Below are 20226 nucleotides of genomic sequence, written 5' to 3'. Positions count from 1 at the left end.
ATTGTGGTTTTATATTTGTATAACAGCTGTAAATAAATGAATGTATGGTAGGCTTATGTTTATAGACATTTAAACAAGAATGTGTGGTGGGTTAATATTTTGATTAGCCCATATATAGTTGTCCTGAATATTCCTTTTTATACAGGTACCTTTTATCATTTAAATGAAAATCTGAGGCTTTCTGCAGAAAACAGAATTATTTGGGGGCTTCTAACTTCCAAAATAGGCTCTATAGGATCTGAACAACTCTGAACAATTGTCTTGAATTGTGAGAGCCTGACCTTTTTTTTTTTTTTTTTGCCACGCTCGCTGCGTGGCTTGCAGGATCTCAGTTCAGTTCCCCGACCAGGGATTGAACCCTGGCCACAGCAGTGAAAGTGCCGAATCCTAACTACTAGACCACCAGGGAACTCCCCTGGCTTTTTTTTTTTTTTTTAAGTTGTAAATTTAAAAATTGTGCAAGGAAAAATAATTTTTTTTTAATAAAAATTGTTCAAGGAACACCAGTATACCCTTTATCTAGATTCCCCTACACTCAACATTTTACCCTATTTCCTTGATCATTTCTGAACCTTTTACATACATCATAGTCCTTTGCCCTAAATACTTCAATGTGTATTCTCTTACGTAACCACAGTACAGTTATCAACCTTATGAATTTACGTTGATATAATACAACCATCCATATTTCAGTTTTGTCAGTTTACTAAGAATGTCCTTTATAGCATTTTTTCCCTCTAGTACAGGATCCCATCTAGGGATAGGTATTGCATTTAAGTGTTGCAAAGGAACCTTCCCTACTGTGGGCAGACACTTTAAAGACCATTTAAATGTCCTGTTCCTCAAAATTCCCCCTAAAGTTAGCATCCACTGGTGACTCTTGCCTGATCCAATCTTTATGATTGCCAAATTATGCTTTTCCAACACTAGCACTCACTTTATACTTATCAGTCGGCCCTCAGCATTCTACTCTAAGCAAGAGATCTTCTTTCTCCTCTGCTGGTATGGTGAGATAATAGAGAAAAAAAAATTATATATATATATATCTCCACCCCCAGTTCCTGGCACAGAGTTCCTAAAACCCTTGTAATTTCCTAGGTGTTAAGAGCACTAGGCACATCTTTTGTTCTAATATTTGGTCTTTGACCCCTGTTCCTGACAGTTTCTAAATCCCTCAGAATTTCCTGAGTTATAGCAGTGTCTTTTGGTCTAATGAAGTGACTCATGGTGGGCTCCTGGATAGGAGCTGTTCACCAGAAAGACAGAGCCATGATTGGACACTTGGGACTTTCAGCCCCTCCTCCCCTCCCCCATTCTCCAAAGGCGAGAGGGGTTGGAAATGGAGTTAATGATTGATCCTGCTTCCATAAAAATCCCCTAAGTATTGGGTTCAGAAAGTTTCCAGATCGGTGAACACAGCCATGTACTGGGAGAGTGACACATCCAGCTCCACGGGGACAGAAGTTTGTGCTTGGGACCCTCCCGGACCTCGCCTTGTGTATCTCTTCATCTCGCTGCTCATCAGTATCCTTTATCATATCCTTTAGTAAACTGATACATGTAAGTGTTTCTCTGAATTCTGTGAGCTGTTCTAGCAAATAATCGAAGCCAAGGGGGAGGAAGTCATGGAAACCTCTGATTTATAGCCAAGTCGGACAGAAATTGCGGGTAAGCTGAGGATCCAATTCTTGCGATTAGCATCTGAAGTGGGGTCAGTCTTACAGATCTAAGCCCTTAACCTGTGGGATCTGACACTAGCTATCTCCAGGTAGCTAGTGTCAGAATCAAGTTGTAGGACACCCAGCTGGTGTCACAGAATTGCTTGGCATGGGGAAAACTCCCACACATCTGGTGTAGGAGGTGATGTGAATGTGGTAGTAGTGTGACAGTAAAGAAGGAACACAGGAGGGGGACTTCCCTGGTGGTGCAGTGGTTAAGAATCCACATGTCAATACAGGGAACACAGGTTCGAGCCCTGGTCCGGGAAGAGCCCACATGCCGCAGAGCAACTAAGCCCGTGCACCACAACTACTGAGCCTGTGCTCTAGAGCCTGCGAGCCACAACTACTGAAACCCACGTGCCTAGAGCCCGTGCTCTGCAACAAGAGAAGCCACCACAATGAGAAGCCTGCGCACCGCAACCAAGAGTAGCCCCCACTCGCTGCAACTAAAGAAAAGCCCACGCACAGCAACAAAGACCCAATGCAGCCAAAAATAAATAAATAAAAAATAAATAAATTTATTAAAAAAAAGAAACACAGGAGGAGTGTAAGTTTTTTCTTTACAGGTATAGACTTATTCTATTTTTCTTTTCCTTTTTTAAATTTGTTTACAGTTATCTTTTTCAGTGGTTTATAGTTCATTTAATTATTTTGATTCTCAGATGGCTGGGCCCTCCCCCAGAGATTCTGATGTAATGTTCTGGGGGTACAGCTTGGGCACTAGGATTTTAAAAGCTTTCCAGGTAATTCCAATGTACAGACAAGGCAAAAAACAAAAACAACAAAAACAAAACAAAACAGAAAAACCCTTGCAATGTAAAACATAGAGACCAAGGCAAGCAAACAGAAAACAGCGGACGGGAAATAGAGAAAACATACAGAGAAAAAAAATCTTCAACCAGAAGTAGTCAGCAAATTTTCTCCCCAGAAAACAATTATGAAACTGGAAAAAAAGATTTTTTTAAAGATTTAGGGCTCTGGAAATTGACCAAAAGTAAATGAAAAATTGAGAAGCATTTATCCATGAAAAACTTCTGAACTCTGGTTAGAACAGTGAGAGTCTGTGGCATTCTCGTCTGAGGCTGCTAACATTCCCCCAGCTTGGTCAGCAAGCTAGCTGTCCCAGAAATGGGGAGGCTGCACAAACCAACAGCTTCACTGCCAGAGGGGGCTCACTGAATCTGAAGCAAACCACAGTGAGATACTACTCTATATCTACTAAAATGGCTACTGGCGAAGATGTGGAGAAACTGAAATCCTCCTACATGGGAAATGTAAAATCAGCAGCCAATTTGTAAAACAATTTAGTAGTGTCAAACAGTTAAACATAAACTTAGCATACAAGTCAGCAATTCTATTCCTATGTACTACTCAAATGGAAACATGTCCATATGAAGACTTGTATACAGGGAGTTCCCTGATGGTCCAGTAGTTAGGATTCGGCTCTTTCACTGCCCTGGCCTGGGTTCAGTCCCTGGAAGCTGCACGGCGTGGCCATGGATAAACAAAATGTATATCTATGCAATGTAATATTATTCAATAATGGAAAAAGAATCAATTCTTGATACATGCTACAACATGAATGAAGTGCAAAAACATTACACTCAGTGAAAGAAGTCAGATAATGATTCCATTTATGTGAAATGGCTAGAAAAGGGAGATCAAGAGCGGGAGAAAGCAGTTCTATGGTTGCCTTGGGTTGGTTGGGAGTTGACTACAAATAGGCACAAAGGAACTTTTTGGTGGTGGAGTTATTCTTTTTTAAAAAAAATAATAATAATTAATTAATTTGGCTGCATAGGGTATTCATTGCTGCGCGCAGGCTTTCTCTAGTTATGGCAAGCGGGGGCTACTTTTCGTTGCCGTGCACGGGCTTCTCATTGTAGTGGCTTCTCTTGTTGTGGAGCACGGGCTCTAGGCGCATGGGCTTCAGTAGTTGTGGCACACGGGCTCAGTAGTTGTGGCTCACGGGCTCTAGAGTACAGGCTCAGTAGTTGTGGCCCATGGGCTTAGTTGCTCCGCGGCATGTGGGATCTTCCCGGACCAGGGCTCCAACCCATGTCCCCTGCATTGGCAGGCGGATTCTTAACCACTGCGCCACCAGGGAAGTCCGGTGGTGGAGTTATTCTAAAACTGGATTGTGGTAATGGTTGCACAATTCTATAAATATACTAAAAATCAACGAATCATTTACTTACAGTGGGAAAACTTTATAGTATGTAAATTATATTTCAATAGAGTTAAAAAAACTATGTGAGGGTAGAATAAAGACACTTTTAGATGTGCAAGATTTCAAAAAAAATTACTACACAGTCTTTCTTGGGATAGATGTAACTATTAATTGAGGTAGTAAACCAAGAAAAAGTGAAAATGTTGGGTTTTAAGGGAAAAATAAAATATATGTCTATACAAAGAGTGGTACACCATGTCCATAGAAGTTTTATATCATATAGCCAAAAATTGGGAACAGCCCAGTTGTCTTATTACCTGGTTAATGGATAAACAAACTGTGGCATACTTGTACAATAGACTACTACTCAGCAATTAAAAGCAACAAATTACTGATACATTTTACAACACAGATGAGGATCTCAAAACAATATGAGTTAAATAAGCCAGATACAAAACACTATATACTATATAATTACATTTACATTAAGCTCTAGAAATGACCAGTCTTTTCTATAGTAACAGAAAGCAGATCAATTTTTTGCCTGTTGCTGGTGGTGGGGAGGGAATGGGAATGGATATGAGGAAACTGTAGTATAATAAAAAATACATTTGGTCTTTATTCTGGGTTCCTGGCACAGAGCTTCTAAAACCCTTGGCATTTCCTGAGTGATGAGTGCCTTTTGTTATTCATATCATTATAAATATCCTATCATCATTCATATCATTATGATGATGTCCCCTTCCAACAACACCTGAGTTTATGCTAATCAGGTGATTATTGCTGGGCCCCTTGATCAATTCAGGATAAGGGTGCTAGAGAAACCAAACCAAGTGATTTAGAGGAGTAGGATTTTCAGCTCCACTTCTGACCTTTAGGAAGGGGAGAGGGACTGGAGATTGAGTACAATCACCAATGGTCAACGATTTATCAATCATGCCTACTAATGGAACCTCCATAAAACCCCCTAAATAATGGTGTTCAGAGAGCTTGCAGCTTGGTCAACACATGCAGGTGCTGGGAGGTTGCATGCCCAGAGAGGGTATAGAAGCTCTGCACATTCACACACATACACACCCATACCTTGCCCTATGCATTTTTCCATTTGTTCCTGAGTTGTAGCTTTTTTAGTAAACCTGTGATAGCAAGTAAAGCACTTTCCTGAGTTCTGTGAGTTATTCTCTTGAATTACTGAACCTGAAGTGGGGGGGTCTTGGGAACCCCCAAATTTGTAGCTGGTCAAGCAGACATGTGGGTAACCTGTGCACGTCATTTGCAGCTGGGCATCTGATGTGGGGGCAGTCTTAGCCTCTAAACCTGTGGTGTCTGAGACTAACTGGGTAGTTAGTGTCAAAATTGAATTGAACTGACAGAAGTGGTGTCAGAAGAGAACACATATTTGGTGTAGGGGGAAAAGAAAGAACTTCAGAGGAAACTTATGGGGTAATGGAAATGTTCTATATCTTCATTATGTAGTGGTTACATGGTATGTGCTGTACATTACCAAAATCAGTGAACTGTACAATAAAGTTGAATTTTTAGAATGTGGGGTCTAGGAGTTGAGGAAACAGGAGATCTGAACCCAGGAGGAGGTACAAGGAGGTCCAGCGACAGTGGCTGAAGAGCAGTCTGTTGACTGAAAAATAAAAATTGCACAACCTAAAAGTTGAGAATTATGTTTTATTTGGTGGACTTGCTGAGGACTTAAGCCCAGGGGATAGCCTCTCAGATAGCTCGGAGGGACTGCTCCAAAGAGGTAAGGTAGGAGTCAAGATATACAGGGGGTTTTGCAACAAAAACCAGGTAGTTGGAACATCAAAAGATTACTATTTTTTTAAAAATTTATTTTATTTATTTATTTTTGGCTGTGTCGGGTCTTCATTGCTGCGCACGGGCTTTCTCTAGTCGCAGTGAGTGGGGGCTACTCTTCGTTGCGGTGCTCAGGCTTCTCACTGCGGTGGCCTCTCTTGTTGCGGAGAATGGGTTCTAGGCTCACAGGCTCAGTAGTTGTGGCTCGCAGGCTCTAGAGCACAGGCTCAGTAGTTGTGGTGCACGGGCTTAGTTGCTCTGTGGCATGTGGGATCTTCCTAGACCAGGGCTCGAACCCGTGTCCCCTGCATTGGCAGGCGGATTCTTAACCACTGCGCCACCAGGGAAGCCCTATGGTGGGTTTTTAATATATATTCTATCTTTTTTGAAAATCTAAGCACAAAAGCAGAAATTTGATTACTTATTGAAAAAATAACATACACATTATAAAAATATCTCCTTTCCATTTCCAAAGTCTTAGCCACCTCTTGGGCATCAACCACTCTTAGCAGTTTCTCATGCATCTTTCCAGAAAGCTTGTTTGTCCAAGCTTATATCCATGAGAATATAGCTCCCTTTGCAACATGAAAGGAAACATACTTTTCTCAGTGCTTTTTCACATAACACTAAATCTTGGCAATCATATCTATACACATAGATGTTCACTGAATGCTTTCCAATGCAGAACCATTATATGGATGAGCTATATTTTATTTAACCAGTTCTCTATGATGGTGGTTAGGTTGTTTCTAGGATTTGGATACTACAAACAATGCTGCAATGCACATCATTGTGTATATTTTTAAACACAAGTACATCATGTGAATATTCTATCAAACCTAGATATAGATACAGATATATTCCCAGGAGTAGAATTGCTGGCCCAAAGCATATGTGCATTTTTATTTTATTTTTATTTTTTTTTAAGTTTTTAAAAAAATGTATTCATTTTGGTTGCTCTGGGTCTTAGTTGCAGCATGCAGGATCTTTAGTTGTGGCATGCGGGCTTCTTAGTTGCAGCATTTGAACTCTTAGTTGCAGCACACAAACTCTTAGTTGTGGCATGCATGCATGCGGGATCTAGTTCCCCGGCCAGGGATCGAACCCAGGCCCCCTGCATTGGGAGCGCAGAGTCTTACTCACTGGACCACCAGGGAAGTCCCCATATGTGCATTTTTTAAAAAAATAAATTTATTTATTTATTAAATTTTGGGGTGTGTTGGGTCTTCGTTTCTGTGCGAGGGCTTTCTCTAGTTGCGGCAAGCGGGGGCCACTCTTCATCGCGGTGCGCGGGCCTCTCACTGTCGCGGCCTCTCTTGTTGCGGAGCACAGGCTCCAGACGCGCAGGCTCAGTAGTTGTGGCTCACGGGCCCATTTGCTCCGCGGCATGTGGGATCTTCCCAGACCAGGGCTCGAACCCATGTCCCCTGCATTGGCAGGCAGACTCTCAACCACTGTGCCACCAGGGAAGCCTCCATATGTGCATTTTTAAATGAATATAAATAATTTATTTTGAAAATCATCTTGTAGATTATAAGGTCAAAATACATTCAACTCAATCTCCCACACATTCGACATCTAAGAATTATAAAATGATTATTTCTTTTAAAGAAATACTCCAATACCTCAAAGTACCTTTTGCATTATCAAGAAAAGATCTTATGCCTTTTTCCAGCTGGAACCATGGTGGGTGTAGAAGAGAAGGAAAAGCCTTAAGAAACAAGTGGAGGGATTTTACAGAGCCTGAGATCGAGTACCTGAGAAAGAAGTTTGCCCAAAAGATGCTTCAAAAGGCAAGGAAGAAGCTTATCTATGAAAAAGCTAATCACTGTCACAAGGAATATAGGCAGATAGAACTGAGATTCAGATGGCAAGGCTGACAAGAAAAGCGGCAAGTTTGGTGTACCTGCTGGACCCAAATGGGCATTCCTCATCAGGATCACAGGTATCAATGGTGTGAGCCCAGAGATCTGAAAGGTGTTACAGCTTCTTCGTTTTCGCTGGATCATCAACGGCACCTTTGTTAAGTTCAGCAAGGCTTCAGTTAACACTTGAGGATTGTGGAACCACATATTTCATGGGAGTACCTGAACCTGAAGTCAGAAAATGAATGCATCTACAATTATTGTTATGGCAAAATCAACAAGAAGAGAATTGCCCTGACAGATAACACTTTGCTCCATCCCTTGGTAAATATGGCATCATCTACATGGAGGATCTTATTCATGAGATCCATACTGTTGGAAAATACAGCTTCCTGTGGCCCTTCAAATTATCTTCTCCAGGAGGGCCCAGATCAGCAGATCTAACAGGCTTATTAGATGGATGAACTGAGGTGTGTCTACCATGATTATTTTTGTAATCTGGTCAGTTAATAAACAGTGACTGATTTCAGACTATTAAAAAAACAAAAACTCATTCTGCAGGGATTTGTCCTCAACTTCTTCTTAAGAACATTATGCTTTAGCAGAAAAACCCCTAGCAAGATTCTTGGCAGGACAAGTCCTACAGTCCTGCTCTGTCTTGGGCCCAGACCCAGGATTCCCAGGATCAGCTAAACCTGAATTCCCTTTTTTTTAAGGGGCTCTATACTTTACCACCAGTCACTCAGGCTCATACTCTCATTGTTGCCTTTGGTTCTTCTCTTTCCCTAGCCTCCTGAATCCAGTGAAGCATTCTTCAGCATCAGCATTTAATGCTTTTGTTTCTATACACCCTGTCATTCCCTAATTCTGCCCTTTAATCAACTTCAAGAAGTGGCTTCCTAACCAGCCTCATAGTGGCGGCGTGCAGGCTTCTCCACGCGGTGGCTTCTCTTGTTGCAGAGCACGGGCTGTAGGCACGCGGGCTTCAGTAGTTGTGGTGCGCAGGCTTAGTTGCTCCTCAGCATATGGGATCTTCCCGGACCAGGGATCAAACCTGTGTCCCCTGCATTGGCAGGCGGATTCTTATCCACTGCGCCCTGGAATAATATTAAAATAATGCTTCCCTAGGGAATTCCCTGGTGGTCCAGTGGTTAGGACTTGGCTTTTTCACTGCCAGGCCGGGTTTGATCCCTGATTAGGGAACTAGGATCCTGCATACCACATGGTGCAGCCAAAAAAAAAAAAAAAAGCTTCTCTAAATATCTAAATCATAACCCAAACCTAGAATTTAAACTATCTCCCTACAGACTCCTTGGCTAGGTCCTAACCCAACTCTGGAGCTGACCGATCTCCTGTTACTTTCTTGAACACCTTTCTCCAGCCAAAATACTCTCGTACATGGTGTCCCCAAACACAATACCCATTTTCCTGCCTTTGCGTATGCCATTCCCTCATCCAAAGAAACCTTTCTCCAAGTCTCCACCTATAGAAATCCTGCATATCCTACCAGGCCCAGCTCAAGTCTTACCTATTTCCCAGTCCATTCTAGATGAAAGCAGTTCTTCCCAACTCAAAATCCCATTAAATTCTCTTTAGTACCACCATCTTTTAGCAGTTACCTTTGCTGCAGTAGCTCTTTTGCTCACATACAGTTCCTGTAACTACATTTTAAGCTCATTGTTTGGAACCTGGGACATCCAGAACATCATTTTGCCTCGAACATCCACTTCCCCACGTAAAAAGGAAGCAAATGCTCTTAACACAAATTTGGGGGATGAGAGTTGGAGAATACGAAACTCATGCAAACACCAAACTCTTGACTTTTCATTTTCCCTTCCAGATGGCAGGAGGGAATAAAGCTGGCTCCTGGGGTAGTTGATACACCTACTGATTCTAGTTTTTCCCAGCCTAGCATTCAGTCTTTGGGTATCCAAACAAATGGAAGACAGAGACCAGGACCTATAAAGGTCTAGAAAAACCATAAACCACTTCCATTTTCTGAGGTTCTCAGTATACTGAAAACTGAAGATGTGCTAAAAGTGAGTTACAAAAATTGTGGTGTGTTTGAAATTTTTCCATTGCACCATCCTTTTCTTTCAATCCTGTTGTCAGTGTATTTTTGTGCCCTCTATGTCTAATGTTACTTAAGGAAACATGACAAATTGAAAGTTGAAATAACCTTGGAGGGTAGTGTTCTGGACTGTATTTGATGTTGGGTAACAGGGTGGCCTCAGGCTGCTGGGCCCAGAGCAGTGACTCTGCAGGAACGGTGGCGCCTGGTTACACAGCGTGGTGCAGTCGACCTCAGGCCAGACTTACGGAGCCGTGACGGGTTCCGTCAGCGCCGCGCACTCGCTGCATTGGGGACCAGGCCCTTCCCGATATCTCACCGGACTTCCCACCCCTTCTTGCCAGCTATCATTTGCCCCTCCAGAGAAGGAAACGGGATACCAGACCCCGAGACCCGGGTCCAGGCCCAGGAGGGGTCGGAACCACAGCGACCAGGATGCAACGCAGGGCAGCGGGCCCAGTAAGGAACGAGGGCAACAAGGCGCGGGAACGCCGGCCCGGCCGGCCCCGCCTCAGGGCGCGCGCCCCGGGCGGTACTCCATTCTGCCGCAGCCCGACCCCTTCCCTCCCGCCCAACCAACGGCCACTTCCTGCCTTACTCCCAGCCAATCCCCACACTCCACGAAGAATAGCCCTAGGGGGCGTATGGGAAAGTGCAGAGAGCGATGGTCTCATCGACCAACCGAATCCCGGAGCTTGCGCGGGGGGGCGGGATTTAGCGCTGGCCGCAGCTACTCAGGAGCGAGGGGCGGACGCAGGGCCGGGCTTCGTGCAGTGAGGCTCGCTCGCGCGGCGGTCGCGGCAGTCAAGGCCTCTTGGTTTTGCAGCACGTGACGGTTGTGCTGCCTCAGCCGCTGTCTTTACTGCAGCGCGGGGCCAGGTGTGCGGGCGGGAGGAGGCGCGGGTGCCGCCGGCGGTCCCCCTGAGGCTCGAGGTGAGACGGGAGGCCTGCTCATGTTCTCGGGCCTGTGAGGACCCCTGGGGGCCTGGGTACGCGGCGCCGCGGCCGAGGGCCCGAGGAGCCGGGCGTGGCCGGGGCCGAGGGGTCCGGCTGGGTTTCAAGAGCTCAGGCCCAGGCGGACGCTCGGGCCGTGAGGGGCGAGGCCCGAACCTGGGCCGCCTGAGTTGGGGAGCCAGGCCCAAGCCGCGCCGGCGGGGTCGGGAGGCGTGGCAGGTGCCCTAGAGCCTCTCTTGACCTCTGGGAAAGCTAACTACTCCTTCTGGCTTTGCTTCTAGGACTTTCTTAAACCTGTTGTTGGCTGCTTGTGAAGCTGCGAGGTGTTCTGGTGTAACCGGGTAAAGGTCTGGAATAGGACTGGGCCTAGTCGGTATCCCTAGTAATGGGGAAGGGTGATAGTGGGCCGAGAGAGAATGTTTAGGATTAGCATTACAGCTTCAGTATTTGAAAATTAAAACCACAAAGTGAAGACTGGACTCTGGTAGCCTGACGAGTATGGAGAATGTGCTAGAACACGCAGTGGTTGAAAAATTTCAGTCCCAGCATTTACATCTATTCGGGGATGGGGTGTAAGTAAGCTAGTAAATTAACAGGATTTTTAAGGTAGGAAAGCTCCCAAAAGCTCTCTGTGGGCAGGTTGTTTTACAGTGGAGGAAACTGAGGCCCAGAGCTCTGAATGATTGGCTCAAGGTCATGCGATTAATTTTATGATCACGTTGGAATTACTGTTGAGGCAGATTTGGTGTAGTTGTTAAGGCTAAGCCCTGATTCAAGTCCTTCATCAGCCATTTGTTGCTATGTGAACTTGGACAATTTACTTCCCCTTTGTGCCCCAGTTCTCTCCAAATAATGGATATAATACCTGGTGGAGTTGTTAGAATTAAATTGTGTATAAAAAAGGACTTTAACTGCTTGATAAACGATTGAAATAAATTGTTATCGTCTGAATGATGTTGGTCCACTACACCAGCATCCTACTTTTTGAGTTGGTTAAGTCCTGGGACCTAAAGTCACATTTATGGAGATAGGAGGAAGAAACTGATTTAGTGGATTAACTGCTGGGCATGACACAAGTGAATGCTGGCTGAAGGAAGTTAAACTGAGCTGAATATTAAAAGGTTGGGAGGACAAAGGTGAGCCACAGTTAGGCTCTTTACGTCTAATTTAGGAAATGGAACATTTTGCTTAATTTATTAATAAGTAGAGTTGGTGGGTTGGGGGGAGGATTTTATTTTTTTTGGTTTAGTTTTTTTTAAGGGAGGAACTGTATTGATCTTAAAATCATTCTGTACCTCAGTCTTTTGACAGTGCTGTTCAAGGGCCATGAATAAAATCACTGCTGAATTGTACATTTGCTATAGTTAGAGCAGAGGTAAAAGATGGTGTGGGTACCACCCGGGGTACACAAGCAAATAAGCGGGGGAACTGATTATGAGATGGCCAGAATGAACTTTGTATTGGAGTAAATGTGTCGCACAACAAACAAATTTCCTGACCTATCTAATAATGGGTGTTAGCATCCCTTCCTACCTTACTATCTTAACTCAGCAGTTTCAACTAGCACATTATCTTTCAAGGACCTCGAGGGGTAAACGTTTTGACGGAAGTTGTTGCTGCAGTTTTGGCAACATGCTCTTGCATCCTTTCAGTTACAGAGTTCACTTTGCCCTGAGAGATAGCTTAAGGGGATGAAGTGACAGTTGGTAAGCATAAATGCAGGCTCAAGAGACTTGAATTCCAGGCCCAGCATGGTAACTAGCTTAATGAACTACGTTGGTTTTCACCTCTTTAAAATGGGAATGAAGAGAGCCCTGGATAACTTACCAGGAGGGACAAATAAGATGGTGAACATGAAATTACTTTGAATGGCATAATGAACTGTGCAAATAGAATTGGCAGCTCATAACAACTCCTAGGAAATAATAAAAGTGCGTGAACATAGTTATAACCTATATAGCTTACTGTAGAACTTTGTCAGTAAAGTGTAGGTTGAATGCTTTGTTAACTAAAACAGATGTGCCTTTAAATTAAGCTTAACTGTGAGCTGTGAAAATTATTTGGAGAATTTTGTTTTTTAAATAATTTAGAATCTTCAGCAATGTTTTGCGTATCCACATCTTAAACCTACTTAGTTTATAGGAGAAAAGAAAGTGCTATGGAAAAATAGATTTTAATGTTCCTGTCAGTGAAAAGCAAAATTCAGAACTGTAAACTAGGCAGTAGTACATATCTGTTTTTAAGTGGATGATCATTTACAATAAAGACCACTTTGAATTTTATGTACTTTTTTTCCCCCTTTAAGTGCTTCTATATTTTGACTAGATGCACATGTAGTAATATCAGAGGGACAGAAAGTAGTAGTATTAAAATGGTTATCTGTGACTGGAATCAAATTCCTTTTAAGTGGTTCCTTTTCAATGTAAGACTTCAAATTTCTTATTGCCTTAAAACTCAGGGTTTTAGAACCATCAAAACTTAAATGGTGTCACTGGGCAATACCTAGTAATAGTAGATATCACTGCTAATGTTGCATTTACTGTAAGCCAAGTACTGACATAAACACTTAACATGCATTTTGTTTATATAGCAATCCTAAGAAGTACATAGTGTTGTTATTCTCATTTTAGAGATGAAGAAACTGAGACCCTGAAGTTATTAAGTAGCTGATTAGGGATTGTGACTTCTGAGTTCCTGCTCATAATACTATTCTATGTCTAACTGTGACCTTGGACAGCTTATGTAACTTCTCTTAGCCTTAGTTTTGTCGTGTGTCACATGGGGATGATAGAACTTCCCGGGGTTCTTCTGAGGGTTAAATTAGACAATCTAAGGTAAGACTTAACATTTTTTAAAGGGTATATTGGGACTTCCGTGGTGGTCCAGTGGTTAAGACTCTGTGCTCCCGATGCAGGGAGCCCGGGTTTGATCCCTGGTCAGGGAACTAGATCCCACATGCATGCCGCAACTAAAAGATCCCGCATGCCGCAGTGAAGATTCTGCGTGCTGCAACTAAGACCTGGCGCAGCCAAAATAAATAAATAAATAAATAAATATTAAAAAATAAAAGGGTATATTAACAGATGAATGGATAGCCTACATGAAAGAAAGACTTCCTAATTTTTTATTACACACTGCCTTTTTAAAAAAATCACTTTTGGGAATTCCCTGGCAGTCCAGTGGTTAGGACTCAGCGCTTCCACTGCAGGAGGCCGGGGTTCGATCCCTGGTTGGGGAACTAAGATCCCACAAGCTGTGCAGCGTGGCCAAAAAAAAAAAAAAATTCCCCCCAGAAACCTAGAACACCAGCTAGGTCACTTCTCCTGTTCTTCTTTCTAATTTCTCATGGATCAAAGGAATTAGAGGTGAAATTTCCTAACTACTTTTAAGAGGTAAAATTCCACAAAGGAAAGCCCCGAACCAAATGGTTTTAACACCAATCCTTCACAAACTCTTCTAAAAAATAGAAGAGGGAACACTTCCCAACTCATTCTATGAAGCCAATCTTACCATGATACCAAAACCAGACAGACTTCACAGGAAAAGAAAAACATAGAACAGTATCCCTTAAGAAAATAGATGCAAAAATCCTCAAAATGCTAGCAAATGGGATCCAGCAACATATAGAATTATAGGGCTTCCCTGGTGGCGCAGTGGTTAAGAATCTGCCTGCCAATGCAGGGGACACGGGTTTGAGCCCTGGTCTGGGAGGATCCCACATGCCGCGGAGCAACTAAGCCCGTGCGCCACAACTGCTGAAGCCCGAGCACCTAGAGCCTGTGCTCTGCAACGAGAAGCCACTGCAATGAGAAGCCTGCGCACTGCAACAAAGAGTAGCCTCCACTTGCTGCAACTAGAGAAAGCCCGCGTGCAGCAACGAAGACCCAATGCAGCCAAAAGTAAATAAATAAAATTTAAAAATTAAAAAAAAAAAAAATTATACAGCACCACCAAGTGGGATTTATCCCAGAAATGTAAGGTTGGTTCACCAAACTATAATAAAGAATGTAATATACTGCATTAATAAAGGACAAAAACCGCATGATCATTGCAGTTGATAAAGTGCAACACCCTTTCATGATAGAAGCACTCAATAAACTAGGAATAGAAAGGAACTTCTTCAGCCCTCTTAAGAGACAAATAATCCCTTCTGTGGGATTCCTTCTGTTCCTCTTTCTAATTTCTCATGGATTAAAGGAATTAGAGGTGATATTTCCTAACTACTTTTAAGGAACAAAGTGTCACAAAGAAAAGTCCAGAACCAAATGGCTTCACTGGTGAATTCTACCAAATACTTAGGGAAGAATTAACACTAGTCCTTCACAAACTCTTCCAAAAATACAAGAGAGAACACTTTCCAACTCATTCTATGAGGCCAATATTACCCTGATACCAAAACCAGACAAAGACTTCATAAAACCGTAGACCGGTATCTTTTAAGAAAATAGATGCAAAACTAGACTAACTTGAAAATATTAAAGTTTAAATTTAATTTAAAAATAATTTGAGCCTCCCTTTGTTTTAAAGATTTTTCTTTCTGAATGGACCCTTACTGAGCATAAAGATTCTGCCAATGAGAGGTGACAAATGTAATATTTCTTTAGTATTTGCCCATTCCTAAAGTTGATCAATTTTGGATTTGTTAAAATTCAATGCAGAATGTGTCTGTTTCCGTTAAAGAGAATATTTTGTGTTCAGTTGAAGTCTTGTACATTATTGAATGTGTATAGTAAAATAATATGGAGTGTTTTTAGAATGTGTGCTGAGAACAGAATTATTAACCAAAAATAAGTTAAATTTGGGAGAATTCATAAAGAAAATTGGTGGCAGAGCAGGAAAAAAGAAAATCACAGATAAACAGGGATATTTCCCTGTCCAAATGCTATAATTGTATATATACCCGTTGCAAGGAAGAGTTAAAGACGAAATCATAGAATATAATCAGAGGAAAGCTAGTTTTTCTTGTTACATAAAATCATTCAGCTTTGTTGAAATACAGGAGGTGTACAGGCACAGTTACACCTTTTGGCCCATTCTGGGAATTGAAAATGTATTCACTGTGGTTGTACTAATTTTGTGTCAAAGAACAAACCATTTGGGAACTCCTATGAGGTACTGGACTCTGATAGACTTTGTATTATCTTTTTATATTTTCACAGCAAGCCTTTGAGCCACTAATACTACTAGCTACATTATAAAATAGGGAAAAAAGGCTCATGGAAATTCAATAAGCTGACCAAGGCCACAAAGAAGATCAGGAAAGTCTAGAACCCAGCTTTCTCTGACTTGACAGTTCACACCATCACATACACCATACTGCCTTTTGTATAAGGAGTTCATTTTCTGAATCATCAGTTTTTAAAATAGAAAACTTCCATCTCTAGAATTCAAGACAAATTCACTCTTTGAAAAGTTAAAAGAGTGAACTGAAACATTAAAGGTGAGTAGATTAGTTTCTCTTGAAGAATCCTGACTCAGATTTTGAGAACTGGGCTTTTTGCTCTGTCCTTGGCAAACTGAGAAGCAAGTCAGAAGTCATTTATATTATTTATAAATGTATATTACAAATGTGCATATGTTTAGCTCCTGTTTTCTTGGCTTTGTGTACATTTGTCTATGTGATCCCAGGGTGTAGAGCTTCTCTGACTTGGATATAGGTTGATAATTATATTTTATTATTAAAAACAAAACACTTATTAACTGGAAGGAAGGGAGTAAGAGGTTCACATTTCTAATCCAACTCATTTCTGAGTCTTCCTTTGTACTTCTATGCTTTAGAATTTAAAGCTGGTTTCTAGACAACTTTGATCAAGTCTAAAGAACCATCTATACTGATCCAGTAATACATTTTTTAAAAGAAGCTTTTAATTTTGAAATAATTATAGGCCCACAGAAAGTTGCAAAATAGTACAGAGAGGTCTCTTGTGCCCATCACCCAGCTTCCCCCAATAGTAGTATAGATAGATAACTATTGTAAAATATCAAAACTAGGAAAAAATTGCACTGGTACAGTCTACAGACCTTATTCAGATTTCTCCAGGTTTTATATGCCCTTGTGTGTACATAGTTATGTGCAATTTTATCATGACACTAATTCATTTTTGAAATTTTTATTTTTTTGACACTTTTTTAATAGAAGGAAAATACTCAAGCTAGAGCGTTAAGTGGTACTAATATACCTATGTGCATTTTTTTCTTAGTTAGATAAAAGGTTATGAGTTTATTTTGATATTATCCTCCCCAAACCCCCAACATTTGATTAATAGAACTAATACTACAGAATATTCATAAACTCTGAAAACATGGGCAAATACTTTTTATGTTTCCAGACTTTTTTTTTTTTTTTTTTTAAATGAATTTACTTATTTATTCATTTTTTGGGTGTGTTGGATCTTCGTTTCTGTGCGAGGGCTTTTCTCTAGTTGTGGCAAGTCGGGGCCACTCTTCATCGCGGTGCGTGGGCCTCTCACCATCGTGGCCTCTCCCGTTGCGGAGCACAGGCTCTAGACGCGCAGGCTCAGCAATTGTGGCTCACGGGCCTAGTTGCTCTGCGGCATGTGGGATCTTCCCAGACCAGGGCCCGAACCCGTGTCCCCTGCATTGGCAGGCAGATTCCCAACCACTGCGCCACCAGGGAAGCCCTCCAGACTTTTTTTTAATAGATTTTTTTTTAAGTATTTATTTATGTCTATGTTGGGTCTTCGTTTCTGTGCGAGGGCTTTCTGTAGTTGTGGCAAGCGGAGGCCACTCTTCATCACGGTGCGCGGGCTTCTCACTATCGTGGCCTCTCTTGTTGCGGAGCACAGGCTCCAGACACGCAGGCTCAGTAATTGTGGCTCACGGGCCCAGCTGCTCCGCGGCACGTGGGATCTTCCCAGACCAGGGCTCCAACCCGTGTCCCCTGCATTGGCAGGCAGATTCTCAACCACTGCACCACCAGGGAAGCCCAATGTTTCCAGACTTTAAGGACACCCTATATAGATCGATCCTTAAGGTTAGAGACTTTTTTTTTTTTTTTTAAATCCTTGGTAACTAGTTGACACTCATGGAATTGACCACTATCAGCAAACATTCATTTAGTTTCTGACATGTGCTGGGTTTTCAGATGGGCATCAGATATATTCTGCTTTAACCCTTTGTAACGCAGAATTCCGACAGTTTAGTCGTGACTGCCAGAAAACAGTCTTGAACTCTGCCACCCAGCATTTATTAAAAGTCCAGTTGCGAGAATTCACTGGTGGTCCAGTGGTTAGGACTCACCGCTTTCACTGCTGGGGCCTGGGTTTGATCCCTGGTGGGGGAACAAAGGTCCTGCAAGCTGTGCAGTGGGGCCAAAAAAAATAAATCCAGTTGAGAGATTTATTGATGAGTATTTGAAGGAAGTGCAGTCTGTTCACTTCTCTAGAACCTAGAAATTGTAAGTTGTATTTGTAGATCAAGTTCTGGATCAACAGAAATCAGAACTTGGACTGTATAGTGTTGGCCCTCATAGTATTGGTTTTATTGACTTAGCCTTTGCTCTAGTTAAGAGATATTGTAAGATAAAGCCACACAAAACTCACATTTACATATAACTTAAGGGTATTTTTAAGGAAAGTTCACTTCAGTAGACTCATAAATATTAAAAGATTTTCTTGTTCGTGGTTTTGATTTTTAATTGCTGGCTCTCCTGGAGGTCTATGCCTGTAAGTAATTTGTAATTTGGCCAAGACAGGAATTTAAATGGGCCTACTGTGAGACAGTTTGTGGCACTAAGTAGCTTAGTCATGAGTTAGACATCCACCCAGCATTTGCACCCTAGCTCAAAGGGGCATTGCTGTAGAGTAACAGTCTTGCAGTGATAAAAAAATTAGAGCGAGAAAATGGCTCTTGGAAGAAAACCAGGAAATGAAGTGCACCAAGAAAATGATGGCTTTCAAGTAGAAAGTAAAAGTATGGGAGAAACTGCTATAATGGCATTCAGGAATATGAGAAATCTTGTACTAGAAGAGCTAATGTAGCTTAGTGAGCATGAACTGTGAAGTAGAAGGGACTTAGAAAATGTGGTAAATGTTTATTTACTGCTGGAAAGTTACTCGGTTTAAAGGTACCTAATTTCTTTATTCACTTTTATTCCTGAGCATTCTGGATCTAGGAATCACTTGCTCTGTGGCCTTGGGCAAGTTGGGGGTGGGGGAGATGTGCTCTTTGTTTTTTAAAAGCATTATTGGTTTGTTGTTGAGCTACTTGTTACGTATTTCCTATTGATAATCTTAGAAATAGTGGGTGACAACAGAGAAATACGCTCCCTGCTTAGGAGTCTGTAGATGTTAAGACAAATGAAGAGGTTTGTTTGTTTTTTTTTTTAATATTAATTTATTTTTATTTGGTTGTGCCGGGTCTTATGTGCAGCAGGTGGGCTCCTTAGTTGTGGCATGCGAACTCTTAGTTGTGGCATGCATGTGGGATCTAGTTCCCTGACCAGGGATCGAACCTGGGCCCCCTGCATTGGGAGCATGGAGTCTTAACCAATGTGCCACCAAGGAAGTCCTCAAATGAAGGGTTTTAAAGGGAGAAAAAAGCTTCTGAAATCTTTTTAGACACTAAAATGTGAAAAATCGTTTTGTGTTTCTAAGACAAAAGCAGTATAGAATTACCAAGTAAGGTATTGGGAGACAGGAAACTTGGCCTCTGATCCTGATTATGCCAGTAACTGGTTTTTGGCAAATCAATCACATTTGGTGCATAATAATGGAACATCTTTTAAAAAAAAATAAACTAATTTTTACAGAATAGTTTTGGATCTACAAGAAGATTATAAAGATAGTACAGAGTATTCCCATATAACCCATACCCAGTTTCTGCCATTATTAACAACTTAACATTAGTATAGTACATTTATTATAATTAATGAACCAATATTGATAATTACCAACTAAAGCCCATATTTAATTCAGATTTTCTTTGTTTTTACTTGCTGCCCTTTTTCTGTTCCATGATACCACATTACATTTAGTCATCATGTCTCCTTAAGCTCCTCTTGGCTGTGACAGTTTTTTAGATTTTCTTTGTTTTTTGATGACCTTGACATATTTTGAGAACTACTGGTCAGATTATTTTGTAGCATGTCCCTCTATTGGGATTTCTTTGATATTTTTCTCATGATGAGAGGGAATATGGATTTTTGGGAAGAAGACCACAGAGGTTAAAGTACTGTTTTCATCACATTGTATCAAGGGTACATACTATCAACATGACCTATTACTTTGGATGTTGACCTTGATCACCTGGCTGAGGTAGTGTTTGCTAGGTTTCTCCACTGTAAAGTTCTTGTTTTTCCCCCTTCCCATACTGTGCTCTTTGGAAGGATATCAATATCACTATGTGTAGCTCACACGTAAGGAGTGGGGGGTTATGTTCCACCTCCTTGACAGTGGAGTATCTACATCCGTTACTTGGAATATTTCTTCATGGGAAATTTGTCTCTTCCTCATTTATTTATTTACTCAGTAATATATTTGTATTGTATAGATTCATGGGCATTTATTTTATACTTTGAGGTATAATCCAGTACCACTTACTTTGTTGCTTGTATTGTTCCAGCTTTGGCCATTGCTTTTTCTTGTGTTCCTTTGACATTGCCCCCATCACTGTGGG

General features: G+C 41.7%; 1 protein-coding gene, 1 long non-coding RNA gene and 1 pseudogene across 5 annotated transcripts in view; 2 read left to right on the top strand and 1 right to left on the bottom strand.

Moving 5' to 3' along the window:
- Window positions 1-1651: 1651 nt before the first annotated feature.
- Window positions 1652-9734, top strand: LOC309623011 (large ribosomal subunit protein uL30 pseudogene; annotated as a pseudogene). The gene is made up of 2 exons (XR_014249948.1): window positions 1652-1668; window positions 7376-9734. The product of XR_014249948.1 is annotated as a large ribosomal subunit protein uL30 pseudogene (transcript).
- On the bottom strand, window positions 5552-10169 carry LOC309623035. The gene is made up of 3 exons (XR_014241239.1): window positions 9745-10169; window positions 7607-7793; window positions 5552-6093 (listed from the first exon to the last, which is right to left on the bottom strand). It is a non-coding gene; the product is annotated as an uncharacterized lncRNA (long non-coding RNA).
- A 221-nt stretch (window positions 10170-10390) lies between these two features.
- Window positions 10391-20226, top strand: part of CANX (calnexin) — a 32621-nt gene continuing 22785 nt past the window's right edge. For 2 of the 3 annotated variants that reach the window (XR_014241215.1, XM_082379317.1), the window contains exon 1: window positions 10391-10569. The gene's annotated coding sequence lies outside the window, so the exon portion shown is untranslated. The remainder of the gene's footprint in view (window positions 10570-20226) is intronic. The other variant, XM_082379318.1, reaches the window with a different exon arrangement.

Source organism: Balaenoptera borealis, assembly GCF_965194805.1.
Source record: "Balaenoptera borealis genome assembly, chromosome: 2".
Classification (NCBI taxonomy): domain Eukaryota; kingdom Metazoa; phylum Chordata; class Mammalia; order Artiodactyla; family Balaenopteridae; genus Balaenoptera; species Balaenoptera borealis.
This window is presented reverse-complemented; position numbering and strand designations above follow the sequence as displayed.